Source organism: Neovison vison, chromosome 10 (assembly GCF_020171115.1).
Source record: "Neovison vison isolate M4711 chromosome 10, ASM_NN_V1, whole genome shotgun sequence".
NCBI lineage: Eukaryota > Metazoa > Chordata > Mammalia > Carnivora > Mustelidae > Neogale > Neogale vison.
This window is the reverse complement of record NC_058100.1, coordinates 9033030-9047095: the sequence shown is the minus strand read 5'-3', so window position 1 is coordinate 9047095 and position 14066 is coordinate 9033030. Positions and strand designations below refer to the sequence as shown.

At 47.3% G+C, this 14066-nt stretch overlaps 1 long non-coding RNA gene across 2 annotated transcripts in view; it reads left to right on the top strand.

Moving 5' to 3' along the window:
• The window catches only part of LOC122918090, a 41361-nt gene extending 27634 nt beyond the window's left edge, over positions 1–13727 (top strand). The window contains exon 7 of one of the 2 annotated variants that reach the window (XR_006386551.1): positions 13653–13727. This is a non-coding gene — a long non-coding RNA (uncharacterized LOC122918090). Of the gene's footprint in view, positions 1–3439; positions 3468–13652 lie in introns of those variants that run through there. The other variant, XR_006386552.1, reaches the window with a different exon arrangement.
• The last annotated feature ends 339 nt before the right edge of the window (positions 13728–14066 follow it).

Genomic DNA, 14066 nt, shown 5'->3' with positions numbered 1-14066 from the left:
GGCTAATCACAGGCAGAGTCTAGGGTGTTGCTCTCTGGGCGGGCGCAGGTCTAAGGGGCTTCCAGGAGGTGGGACATAGGGGACTTCTCCGTGGACATCCAGCGGGGTGCCCTGGGCTGGCCGAGGGGGCCAGGCATGGGCACAGGGAGCACTCTGGTGGAGAGGGAGGTCGGTGAGGAAGGGACATGGTTATGTGCCTCCTGACGCCTTCCGGGGATCAAACCTCCCCTCACCTCCACCCCCACAAAAGCACGTTCCCTGGGCCGCATGTGACACTGGAAAGCCACCCAGTCTTACCGGGCCTCATACGGAAAATGCGGAGAGAGGGCTGGATGCTGTCCGAGGTCCTTTCCGGTTCAACAACCGTTGAAGTTGCTTATGATGGGCTTAATGGCTCTGCTGTTCGCGGGGGTCTCCAGGGGGAACAACTTTATGCAGTGATGCTTCTGACTCCCAGGGAAGCCTCTGGCCAAGCCTGCTTTGGAGGACGCGGCTTTGGGATGGTGGGGAGGCGTGCAAGTGAGTGTTTGTTCACCCTCAGGAAGCTCTGCTGCCTGAGCTAGGTCTGGTTGAGCCAGGCACCGCGGTGACATCGGTCTGCGAGGGGAGACGAGCTTCCAGCACCGGTGCCGGGTGGCACACGCAGAAGTGACAACAGCAGAAAATTGGCCGGGTGGGGAAGGGGTTGCTGGTGAGGTGATCGGATTTCTCAATTATTTCTCTACGCCGACCGGTTCGGGCTGAAACAGCAGCTGGGGCTCTTTAGTTTTGCAGGGAGGAGGTCTCAGGAGAGATGCTACAGGCCATCTTTCAATTTGGACTGGGGGGTGGGGTGGGGGTTGCTGGGTGATAAATGCATGTGTAAAAAAACAGGTATGGCTTTATTTTCCAAGCTGGTGGAGCAGGTCATGTCAATGACATTAGTTTTTTTTTAAAAGAAGCAAAGCAAACAAGCAAAATACTCTGTTTGGGTCTGTAATAGTGTTCATGTGTGTTGTCTGTTGGGGGCAGGGGGCTGAAATCCCAAATCAATAAGGTCATTGAGTTATCTCCGTCGAGGGTTTAAGGCTATTACTTTAAGTGCGCACCGGGCAGTCGGCTGTGTTGGCGGTAATCAGCTTCGGCCTCATTGGGCATATTGATCTCCTCCAGCGCTATCTGGTGTGCTGGAAACATCAGCGACGTCTTACCCCTACCCCTCCTCCTCCTCCCTCCTCTTCTTCCCGAGGCTTCTGAAAAGCAAAAACACAATTCTCTCTGCTGGCTGCGCGGCAAGTTTTCCACTTCACATCATCATCATTCGTTCTAAAAGCAAAATGCAATTTTCTGCGACTCTTTACACTTCTGTGTGTGCGCGTATGTGTGCACGCACGCACGCACGCACGCACACACACACACACACACAGCCTCTGTGTTCAACAATGTGCTTTTTAATATAGCGAAGGAGCAGAGACAACAGGTCTACTATAGTCTCCCAATATCCCAGGGCCGGGAAGTCGTTCCCAGTCCAGCAAGGAACATTGTGCCCATTGAGGCGGCTGCCTAGCTCTGGGCGGCTCACAATCCCGAGCTTTGTGACCACCAAAGAATCATGGCCTGTACCCGTCCCCTTGGACCCCACCCTGCCAGCCCCCAAAGGTCACTGACAGTGATGTCACGGAAAAGCATGTGGTTGCAGAGCCCGTCCTCAGAAGCGCTGGAAACCTCGGATCCCTGGAAGCTGGGGCACTTACCCGTTCCCTGCCATCGCGGCCCCAGCCCCGAGCCCTGGAGAATCTCTTAGGTGCCCCCAGCCTCGAGGTAGCGCAGCAGGGGAGGGACACCCCGCCCCCGGCCTGAGAGGCCTGAGTGGGACTGTGAGCCCAGAAGGTGTGGCAGTCTGCCAGCTCCACTCTCCATGGCACCCATGGGAGTCAAAGAGGACTGAGCTAGGGGAACCCTGACCTCTTCCCTTAGACCTCCTGCTGCTCATCGGCTTTAACCCTGTTCTTGCCGGACTCGGTTCCATGTCTTGCATTCGTTTGCTTTCTTGATCCCTCTTTCTCCCCCCTTTACCCTCTGCAGAACTGACAGACACAGGGGTATGTGTACACACACGCACGCACGCACGCACACACACACACACACACACACACACACCACTGTCCCCATTAAACCACTCTGAGAGGGTCAGCCTCATCCGACTCAGGCCAGAGAACCCACCGGAGGGGAGTAGTGCTGTTAGCTAGAGCCTGTCCACACCTGCCTAAGGCTGGGGACAGGAGGCTCCTGGATGCTCTGGGGCAATAGAGAGAGAATCCTATAGGAAACAGCAACATTTATAGGAAAATCCCGCTGACTGGCAGCTGTCCGTGGGTGCGAAGCATTCCACATACATCAGAAAGGAGCTGTCTCTGTTACATTTAAGCGGTAAAGAAAGGCGGGTCTCCTCGACGGGGGCAAACGCTTGGGTGGTCGACTTGAAACCAGGCTTTGACTCCAAATCTGAGACCCTCGGATTATCCTGAGGCTTAGTCATGACAACAGGTGACCAGGGAGGATTGTCTGCGCTCTGGAAGGGACAACACGGGATGCTAAGTGTGTGTGTGGTGGGGGCTGGGGTTTAAGGAATTGGGAGCCTCATGATGTATTTTCCTTAATGTCGCCCTCCCTGGCACTTGTCTCCTCCTCTCTTCTTGGGATCAGGACCTTCCAACTTAACTCTGCCCTAAGCTCTGCTGTGACTCCCACTGCCCAGCAGCCCACTGCTGGCAGGACAGCTCCCCGGCTTCCATCCTGACAGCTCTACTCTGCTTCCCTCCCCACTCAGGCCTCCCTCTGCCTCACTTGCTGTGCCTCAAACCTCCGCGTACTTCTGACTGCCAGCCTGGGCGTTGGCTATACCCTTTGCCTGACACATCTCCTTCCCCCCACTCTTTTCGGGGACCTCCTCTGATCTTCTGAGTCCCAACTTGTGACACTGTCCCTAATCCTCACCCCCATGGCCTTCCCCAAACACTGCACACCTAACCTTGCTCTCCAAGTATGAACACAGCTGTATTTTAGAAGGATCACCATATCGGTGCTGTAGACATTGGCGGATGATCCGCTAAGGGCTGGGAGAGAGAACATTTGCAGTCTGTTGGCAACCATTCTGGGGAAAGGGGGCCAGGCGGGGGATGGGAAGAAGGGTTCTTGGCTGGGGGTGGGGACAGTTTCTGAGGTGGACCCCCCCCCGCCGCCGCCAGGGTCAGACTAAAGGAGGCTAGCACCTGTCCAAGGTGGGTTTCGAGAAAGTTTTCCTCTAGGCCAGGGGCTTCCTGAGAAGACCTTTGGAAGACACTTTCAACCCTTTAACTGATTCTGTTATAACTATGACATCCTTCGGGTTGCTCAGAAGGCAGGAGCTCTAAAAATAGAAAGCTTTATTATTACTGATTAAATCTCTTTCCACCTACAGAATTTTCTGAAAGTAACGAGAAGAGGAAGCCTGAGTCTGTGCCGAAGCGTTCAGGGAGCAGAGATGTATTGAGAGGTGATGAGGGAGTGAGGGAGGGCACAGAGAATGTGAGGCCAGGCAGGTGAGAAGGGGTTAGGGGGAAACCCACTGATCAAACACACAGATGGGTAAAGGGACTTTCTGGAGGGTGTGGTGCCTCCCAGGGATCAGCCCCTGAACGTAGAGTTCCCACTGAGGCCATTGCCTGAGCCACAGGAGGACAGCGGGCCTCCAGGTGCACCCTGCTGCCCACCCCCCACCCCCCCAGGGGAATGCATGAATGCTCCCATGGCTGTGATAGGTGTGCAGCTCACTCCCCTACTCTCCTGTCTCCTGATGTATTTCATGCCCATGAAGTTGACCTGCAAAGCCCATACAGCCTTGCAGTTTCCAAGGACGGCATCCACGGCGGCTAAGGACCTATAAAGTCATATCAAGAGATGAGACTGAAGGAGAGTAGATGCAGAAAATACCCTATTTGCACATTTTTAAAAAATGATTCCCCCAAAGTGAATCAGTGTCAGGTATTACAAACCTGGATTCATCCTGTAGCTCTGCCCTAGAATAATTTAGAATGAAAAAGTCCAAGTTACTTTCCATGTGTCTCCTGTAGGTTCTCTTCATAGCTTAGTTCCGTGGCCTTGGTGCCGTCCCCAGGCGTCCCTGTAGGAGCGGCCTTATTGCCACGGACTACATCAGGACTTTGCAGTCAGGATTGAAACCTGGCTCTTCTAATAACCGGCTTGGGCTCTTAAGTGGAATTATTCCAAATTGCCATTTGTTCATAAGTTAAAAATGACTGGATAACAACATTTTCACATGGCTCGACATCAGAACTCCTCTGAGTTTCCTCTTCCACAAAACGGAGATCATGAAGGAGTTGCAGTTTAATGGGTAGAGAGTTTCAGTTTTGCAAGATGAAAAGAGTTCTGGACATTGCTGGCACAGCAATGTGCACGTACAATGTGGAAATTTAACCAAGTAGACTTCAAAGATCTTGGTTCTTTAGTGATTGAGGAATCAGGCGGCATCCAATCCAGCATCTAGGAAGGGTTATGAAAGACTTGTATAGTTGGAAGGGAGCAGGGACAAGGAGGTTATACTAGGTGATGAGAAGGTTACTTTTTCTTTAGGGGGTGTCAGGGGTTTTAGAAGGCAGATCACCTACCCAAGGCTGGTCAGGGGGTTCCTGACTGGCAGGTTTACAATTCCATCTCTGGTAGAGCAGAAACTGTAATTGAGTTGACTGGATTTGGTGACATGGGATTAGCATAAGCAACTCCACTTTGAACCTGTCATCAACATGACTGGACTCTGCCCTTAAAAGTGGTGAGCTAGTTGGGGCCCCTGGGTTGGTCAGCCAGCTGAGTGTCTGCCTTCAGCTCAGGTCATGATCTTGGGGTCCTGGGCTCCCTGCTCAGCAGGGAGTCGGCTTCTCCTCTCCCTCTGCCCTTCCCTTTTATTGTGCTCTCTCTCTTTCTCAAATGAATAGATAAAATCTTTAAAAAAGAAAATAAAAAGGGTTGACGTGCTAAGTTTTGCTATGTTTTACCATTATTAAAAAATAGTAGAGATAATAGGGGCGGCTGGGTGGCTCAGTCATTAAGGGTCTGCCTTCGGCTCAGGTCGTGATCCCAGGGTCCTGGGATCGAGTCCCAAATCGGGCTCCTTGCTCAGCGGGGAGCCGGCTCCTCCCTCTGCCTGCTGCTCCCCCTGCTTGTGTGTGCACTCTCTCTCTGACAAATAAATCTTAAACAAACAAACAAACCCAGAAATAATAAAGTGGGCCTCACCTCACATTGAAGATGGGCTAAGAACAAGTGTGTAACTTTGCACAGCTCCTGGCGCACCGCAGACATGCAGCTTGATACATGTTAACTTTCTTTCTTTCTTTCTTTCTTTCTTTCTTTCTTTCTTTCTTTCTTTCTTTCTTTCTTTCGTAGTCTCTTTGCATGGAGCCCAGTGCAGTGCTTGAACTCACAACCCTAGGATCTAGACCTGAGCTGAAACTAGGTGTTTGACATTTAACCCGCTGAGCCACCCAGGCGCCCCCAGATAAATGTTAACATTTATTAGTATCGTTAGTCTTGATAGTTTCTGGTTCCCCAAATTGTGATTCTCTATCCCAGGGCTAAAATCAAGTTGTTTCTCTAGGAAAGGGAAACCCTATAGGGCAGCATCACCTAGCAGAATCTCCAAACACATTCCTCACTGGCATTAGGTTCTCCCTGCGGCTCGAATCTGCATGTCTTTATAATAAGAACAGAGAATGCTCATCTTAATGCAAATGAGCTCACTTGAGCCCGCAAAACTCCAGGGAACAGGTTTAATTATTTTCATCACTTGTCTGAAGTCGCATAGCTAGTAAGTGTCACTCCACATAAAGCCATTTGTTCCAGAGCCTATGTTCACCCCCAAGTCATGGCCTCCCTGCAGCCCACCATTGCTTTAGAATCTCTAGCTTATGGTCCCTTTTGGCAGCGGGTCTCTCTTTACCTGTGGCCAGTGAAACTCCTTAGGTCTTCTTCTCCTGTAATGCCAGCCAGCAGCTCAAGATTGGCAGGACGTGTGTATTTCAGATGTAGGAAGCACACGCCTGGGCGGTGCTCCCGTCGGGAGGACTCTGGAAGGGCTCTAGAGGTCACCGGTTATGCGTGAGACCACTCGGTTCCGACATGCCTCCCCTCAGAGCTCTGTGGGGGACCCCCTTCTCCTGGAAGTTCTGTTTAGTAGCTTTGCATGTTCTTCCTCACCAATTAACTGAAGTAATATAGGCACAGAAGAAGAAACCCTCGAGCAGTAAAGAACAATAGCAAATGAAAAGTAGAGATGTCCCTTCCCTTCCCTCAGCTGTGTCTAGTCTCTAGTTCTTCTGGAGGTCATTTCCAGACTTGAACCATCAAAATACTTTAATGCCTTGCTCTTGGTTTTTCAATTGTAAACAGGGTTTATTGATTTCTCACCGTAAGAGAGGAAGACTGTAACTCCTTTGCAGTAACTGTAACCCTCCTAATTTTACTTTTTTGTTGTTCTTCCCCAGCGTAATTTTATTTATTTTTTAAAATTTTAAATAATATATTTAAATTTGTATTTCCAAAAGATGATCTTTCTTGACCCCTCAACTTAAGATAGTACTTTCTGATTTTGCACTGCAAAATGAGGAATTCACCTCCCTGCACATTGGGATGTCTATCAGCTGTTCTCTTGCTTTTCCATTGCTCATTTGAAATATTTACACTCTGTTCCATAACTATAATTAGATTTCATATGTTTGCTGTAGTTGCTGATTTTACAGATTAAAAATCAATGAGTATTTATGTTATGAATATTTAATCATTATTCTCCCCAGAACCAAGCAGTGTGACTAGACCCATAGAAAGATGTAGTTCTCTCTCTTTTTAAAGATTTTATTTTTATTTATTTATTTGAGAGAGAGCAAGTATGAACAAGGTGAGGGGCAGAGGGAGAAGCAGACTCCCCATTGAGCAGGGAGCCCGAGGTGGGGCTTGATCCTAGGACCCTGGGATCATGCCCTGAGCTGAAGGCAGATGCCTAATCGACTGAGCCACCCAGGTGCCCCTAAAGATGTAATTCTCTTATCGAAGGAATTAAACATGGAGGCCATTTGACTGAGGTAGCTGTAATTCTTGGTAGCCTACCTAATTAAAACCTAAACCAGAGTCAATTCCTATCAATGTACTTGTATCCAAGAAAGCAAAATTTGAGTGCAACCAATCACAGCAGCCAACTAGGCTTTCCTAAATATGACAACTGCTTCAACTTTAGAAGAAATAATTTCCTTGTTTTGCGTATATGTCTGCTCTATAAAACTCTCTCCTCTAGTTCCTGTCTACTAGGTGCCCCTAACCGTTTTAGGCTTGCCACTGATGTCTGCTCAAATAAACTCTTCAAAAATTAATGGGGCCCCTGGGTGGGTCAGATGGTTGGGGATCCAACTCTTCATTTTGGCTCAGGTTCTGATCTTAGGGTTGTGAGATTGAGCCCTGTGTTGGGCTCCATGCTGGGTGTGGAACCTGTTTGAGATTCTCTCTTTCCCTTTCCTTCCGTGTTCCCCCACCCCAACTTGTGGGTGCGTGCGTGCTCTCTCTCTCTCTTAGAAAAAAATTTCATGTACCTCAGTTTATCTTTTTAACACTATCTTGTTAAGACTTTCCCATTCAAAGGAGAATGTTCCCAGAATCAATGTCAGGTAGATTCTGTTTTCATACCTTCTGTCCATGCTCAGAACAGTGATACATTTTTATTTTTGTATATTTAGACTGTTTTGTTGTTGTTGTTTTTTTTAAGATTTTATTTATTTACTTGACAGAGATCACAAGTAGGCAGAGAGGCAGGCAGAGAGAGAGAGAGGAGGAAGCAGGCTCCCTGCTGAGCAGAGATCCCGACGCGGGACTCGATCCCAGGACCCTGAGATCATGACCCGAGCCGAAGGCAGCGGCCCAACCCACTGAGCCACCCAGGCGCCCCTGTTTTGTTTTTTTTTATAAAACTCTTTGGTAATTTCATTTTCCCTGATATTCCTAACTACCTTTCCTTCTCATTCACAAACAATGCTATTCTTTTTTTTTGAAAGATTTTATTTATTTATTTGACAGAGCGAGAGCACAAGCAGGCAGAGTGGCAGGCAGAGGGAGAGGAGGAACCAGGCTCCCCACTGAGCAGACAGCCCAATGTGGGGCTTGATCCCAGAACCTTGGGATCATGACCCGAGCTGAAGGCAGATGCTTAACCAACTGAGTCCCCCAGGTGCCCCAGTGCTGTTCTTTTTAGATCATCCTGCTTTTCATTCCAATTTCTTGTTACAGGAAATTTCCTTGATTTTAAAATTTCCTTTGATTTAAAAAAAAAATCAAAATCAAAAATCAAAATCAGCTGAAACACGAAAGTTATGAACACTCCTAGCATGGGTGGGGGCATCCAGGAAGCAGCCAAAGCTGTTCCAGGTTTCCTGAATCGTAGAAGAAGCATGAAATTCCATGTGGCCTCCTGGAGAAGGAACTGGATCTGGGCTTCGTGTTCTTGTTTGCACATACCCCTTAGTTCCTCTGCACCTCGTAAAACAGGGAGGAAAAATCAGCCTCCATAAAACAATGATGGGTATCACTTTATGGAGCATGTATGAGGTGCTAAGAACAACACTAAGCACTGTGTATACGTTACCTTGGTCCATCTCCAAAACAGCCCCATGAGCTAGGGCTAACCATCATTGCAATGTCAGACACAAGGGGCTGAGATTTAGCAAGACTAAGCAATTTCTCAATGTGGTGAGTCGCAGAGGCAAGGCTTGAACCCAGGTGGCCTGACTCCAAAATCCACAGTCTCCTTAGCTGTGTTCTGTTTCTGCGAAAGAACGTCCCAGCTCCCTTTCCACAATTACTACTTGCCAGTGATCCTGCGAGCATTTTTTCCATTAAGTATTGACAGTAACTACTTTCAGAGGCATGAATTGTGAGGGAGGGCCCTTGACTCTTGAAGACACTTTTCTCAGAGGGGTCTGTCCTCCTTTCCTAATGTGCTTGCTTGTTTTCTGGGTCCCCTAGAGAACTGTCACAACAGGCTATCAATTCATTTCACTTCCAGGTTACTTTTACTCTCTCTGAGCCCCATACTCAACTCTCAGATTTCTCTTTGTTTGACTAGAGTATGCTTTCTTTCTTTCTTTTTTTTTTTTAATTTTTTAACAAGATTTTTATTTATTTATTTGACAGAGAGAGACAGAGAGAGAGAGAGTGCACACAAGCAGGGGAAGCTACAGGCAGAGGGAGAGGGAGAAGCAGGCTCCCCGCCAAGCAGGGAGCCTATGGGGGCGGGGACATGATCCCAGGACCCCAGGATCATGACCTGAGCCAAAGGCAGACGCTCAACCGACTGAGACACCCAGAAAAGCTTTCAAATAATCACTATTAAAAGGTTGCCGTGGATGTCAAATGTCTGATCTTCTGCATACAGTCTGATATGTGTTGCTTTACAGATAACCAGCTTTGTTCTTTCTAAATGTTTAGGTTTTTATGTATCTTTGACGTTTCTAAGCTCTTACTGGGATATATTTGAGTGGAGGGTCTGATCTGTGGTTTTCGTAAGCTCCAGGCATTGTCCTTCTTCCTTTGTTTTATCATTTTCTCTGTTCTCACTTTTGGGAATGCTCATTAAAAGGATGGTCCATTTACTGAGTTGATCCTTTGTCTCAACTTTTTGTCAAAAATTTTCCATCTCTTTGTCCTTCTGATTTACATGGGCTGGAGGTCTTTCTGAATTTGTCCTCCAGTTGTTCTATTGACCTTTTTCTCTTTAGCCGCTGTGTTTGTCATTTCCAGTCTCTTGCTGTCTGGATGTTTTATTTTTACAGTAACTTTTTTTGTTTTATTTGTGTACTATCTCCCTGAATCTTTCTGAACACGGGAATTAGAATTATTTAAAAGGTCTCTTCTGTTTTGTTTTCTCTGGGGTATTTTATTTCTTCATCTAGATTCTTCTGTGATGCTGATTTTTCTCAAATACCTAGTAGTCTTTGGAATTCCACTCCTATTTTTTTGAATGGGAGAAAGTTTATTAATCTCTGAAGCCAGCATGAATTTCCTTTGTGGATGTGGAGACCTGTTTGTTTACCGGGTCTCTCTCCTCAGTGGAAGACAATTAAGGTCATAGACAAAATGTCTGCACTCATGCTAGTTAAAGTCTTAGAGATACAAATATCATATCTATAACGGGATAAATAAATGTAAAATTTTGATAAGATTTGGTGAGAAATAGCGGGGTTTATGAAGTAGCGGAGTGGGAGGATTTAATTTAGATTGGAGTTTTAGGAACGGATCTGCTGATGAGGTGACATTTATACTGGGTCCAGGAAAATTGGTTGGAGTTGCCTGAGAGAGTTGGTATAAGAGCCTTTCAAGCAGCAAGGATAGCATGGTTAAAGACCCTGGGGCAGAAAGGGTGGGGCATGTTGTAGGCACTGGAAGGACAGCTGGGCATCTATGACACAGTGACAGAGGTCAAAGAATGTGAGTTTAGTGTAAAGAACTAGCCAGGGGCCAGGTCATGGGACCTTCAAGATCAAGTTATGGTAAAGGAAGTTACTTTTCAGTTCAATTATATATCATTAAAGGATTTTAATCATAGGAGTAATACAATCAAATCCACATTTTTAAAAAATCTGGCTATTGTGTGGCTAATGGAATGGAATGGAGGGCTAACAGTGGAAGTGGGGGAAAAAAGAGGGTTTTGTAGTAGTCCAGGCTGAAAAAGATGGAGACCGAGCTTGGTACATTAAAGGTGAAGAGAAGGGGGTGTCTGGGTGGCTCAGTTCTTAAGCATCTGCCTTTGGCTCAGGTCGTGATCCCAGGGTCCTGTGTTCGAGTTCCACATTGGGCTCCCTGCTCAGCAGAGAGCCTGCTTCTCCCTCTCCCACTTCCCCTGCTGTGTTCCTCTCTTGCTGTTTCTCTGTTAAATAAATAATCTTAAAAAAAAAAAAAAGTAAAGATGAAGAGAAGAACTGACAGAGTTGGGTGGGGGGTGAAGTAAAAGGAGCAGGAGGGGAAGTAGTGTCATGGATGACTTACATTTCTGGCTTGAGTAACATGGTGACTAGAGAGGCCATCTGGGGGTGGAAGACCCTGGAAGAAAAGCAATTTGCAGGCAAGATCCCGTGTTTAGTCGGATTGTGGCAGGTGTGAGATGGTTGTAAGACATCCAGGCATAAAGGTCTCGAGGGCCTGAGAATCCTTGGGTCTAGAGAGGATCGTGCCAGGAGGCCGAAGGATCAATCTTAACGAAAGAAGTGAACAGTCGGTGGTGTTGGCTGCTGTCCCATTGTCGAAGAAACGGTAGCTAAAGCATATTAATTCAAATCTGAAACGAAGAGGTTTTTGGTGACCTTGGAAGGAGTGGTCTTATCAGAGTGGTGGCCGTGGAGTCAGACTATGTGGACTGAGAAGCAAGTGGAAGGTGAGCAGACTGATGGCGGTGGGGGCTGGGGGGAGGCTGCTTAGACAGCACCTTCGGGGAGGGGAAGAGAGGAGCAAGGGCTAAAGGGAAGTGTAGCATAATACAGATGTCCACATCAAAATTATTCCTTAGATTATGCCTCGAGAAGGGCAGGAGCCATTTCCTATACTTCTTTCTGTCCCCTAGGCCAGCACAGTGGCTAGAATATGGGAGATAATCAAGCCATGCTTATTGAATCTCCTGCAATATACGAAGCCTTAGAGGGGGAACGGCTCTAATGCTCCATGGCAGGGAGAGCCTGCCCAGCACCTGGCCTGCAGCGCCGTTGCTGAGTCCTATCTCAGATCCAGCTAAGCACAGACCGTCTGTCAACAGTTGGGACTTGTGTAACTTGCCACCGTCAGCCTGACCTCGTGGGGTTAAACTGCTGAAGGTTCTACCTGAGAAGGAACAGAAGGCTCCCGTGGGCCTGCTGGTAAACCCCAGGCTTGAACAGTCCTCTTGAGATAAGAGCAGATGTTTTCTTACGTGTAACGAGTACCTACTATGCCCTGTGTTTTCACGCGTTTTTCTCATCTTTTCACAAATCTCTCATATTCCCAACCGTCGTTCACATTTCACAGATGAGAGCATGAAAGCACAGAGAAGGTAAATGTATTTCCTGACGGGGTATCAGTGGCCGAGTCAGGATTTGAACCCAGGTCTTCTGATTTCACCGGATGCACACAGTGCTCTAGGAAGACATATGGACAATCAGCAGGATAGAAGAGGAGCAAGATGGGTTTTCATGGTCCAAGGATCTTGAGAGCTCATCTTTTCAGTGACTTTTGAGGGACACGAAAAGCAGATGGTAATTAAATTTTCACGGGCGGGAGGAAGTGGAGGAGAGAGGAGGGGAAGGGTAGCGGAAGAGACTGAGTCAATCATGGGATGAGATTCAGGTGGTTGGGCCCCCGAGGAGCTGAACCAAGGGGATGCTCATAAAACCTTCGTGTTTGGCTCCAACCTTACAGCTTTTCCAGGGAGGTAAGGATTCCAGGATTTTTTGTTTCTTTGAATTGCTGTTCCTCAACTATGTGCCTTATAAAATGTATGAAGGGAAGAGGTTGTGACCACTGACGTACCAAGGGCAGAAAACAATAAATCCAGAGGAATAAAGAATATTTTGTTAAAATTTTAAAAATATTTTAATTATCTTTCTCCTTGTAAATGTAATCGGTAATAGGAAAACGTAATAGGGAACTCATAAAACATTGAGAATTTTGCAGAAGAAAATAAAAATCACCTCAAAATTCCATGGCCTAAAGTCAATCGTTCTTTGAATTTTGCCGTCTTCCAGTCTAAAGGATATTTTTGAAGAAGTCCAAGGCTCCTCTGAGTTCACATAAAATATTTAAAGGAGGTTTAGATGGTGCCTCCTTTTTCCTGCAGGCAATAACATTGATCTTACATGAACAGGGGAAGAGAAGAGCCTAGTTTTCCTTAAAAATCCCCAGAAAAAGAATATTCTTAGCCACTCATGCTATGACATTCCAGAGGACCCCACATCCTGGTAGAAGGGAACCCTCCAGTTCCAAGTATAAACCCTCCTCTTCCTCAGACCCAAGTCGTCTCGTCCTGGCAATGGTAGAAACATCTACGTCGTCAATAAACCCCAAAATAGCCACTCAATTTGCCCTTGAGGCAACTACTATTTTACAGAAGGAGTGTGAGCCAAAAGAGGAGCTAAAGCCCAGAAGGAAACAGGCTCTCTTCACCCTGGTGATCATCTCAGGACCTCCCTTCCAACTGATGAACCAGCAGGAGGGAGGAGAAAGGAAATGAAGGTTAAGGAGGAGACAGTTAGGGATCATGGGCAACGGAAGCTCTTTTCATAACAGAATCGTAAAAATATCTGTGAACAGATGTTCTTGTCTTAAAAAAAAAAAAAGGCCAAAGATCTCACAGCTGGCTGGGGGTCAGCTGCACCCAAAACTGAAGATAGTAAGTCTCCGTGGCAGAAGGCAATGTGGATAAGACACCCAGTCTAGCATCTGGGGCACACAAGAACTCGTGACGCATGAATCCCCTTTCTTGCTGCATCTAACGAGCTTTCCTTGCCCTGGTAGCCTCCTGGGCTGTGCGGCATGTCCTCAGAGGGACAGACAATATTTTAATAGAGTAACGAAGTTTGATGGTATGGAAATCAATGTTCGCATTGACCTTCCAGTCGCAGTGTGCAGACTCTGGTTCTCCACATCGGCAGGACTCGTGGAGAACGTTGTCAAGCAAGAGGCCATGCCAACCCGAGTTACAAGAGTTCTCCTTGAAGTCGTTCATCGGTGAGTACGAATAAAACCCATGTCTCTAGTTTTTTGGTAAATTCACGAACTGCTTTTGCCCAAATTTTTCCACATGCTTTTAGCTTTAAAAAACAGTGGGGGCTAGCAAGTTAAGTAGCCAGGGGGCATCGTCAACTGCAAGAGTTGCAGAAAATCTGGAGATACTCAGGATACACGCCAGCCAGCAGAGCACAGCCAGGAGAGGCGGCCGGAGAGGCAGGCATCCCCAGTACTGTTTGCTCGTTCCCTTTGGTGCTTACTCTGCGTCTATCCGTCTATCCGTGATTGCATTTCCTCCACCC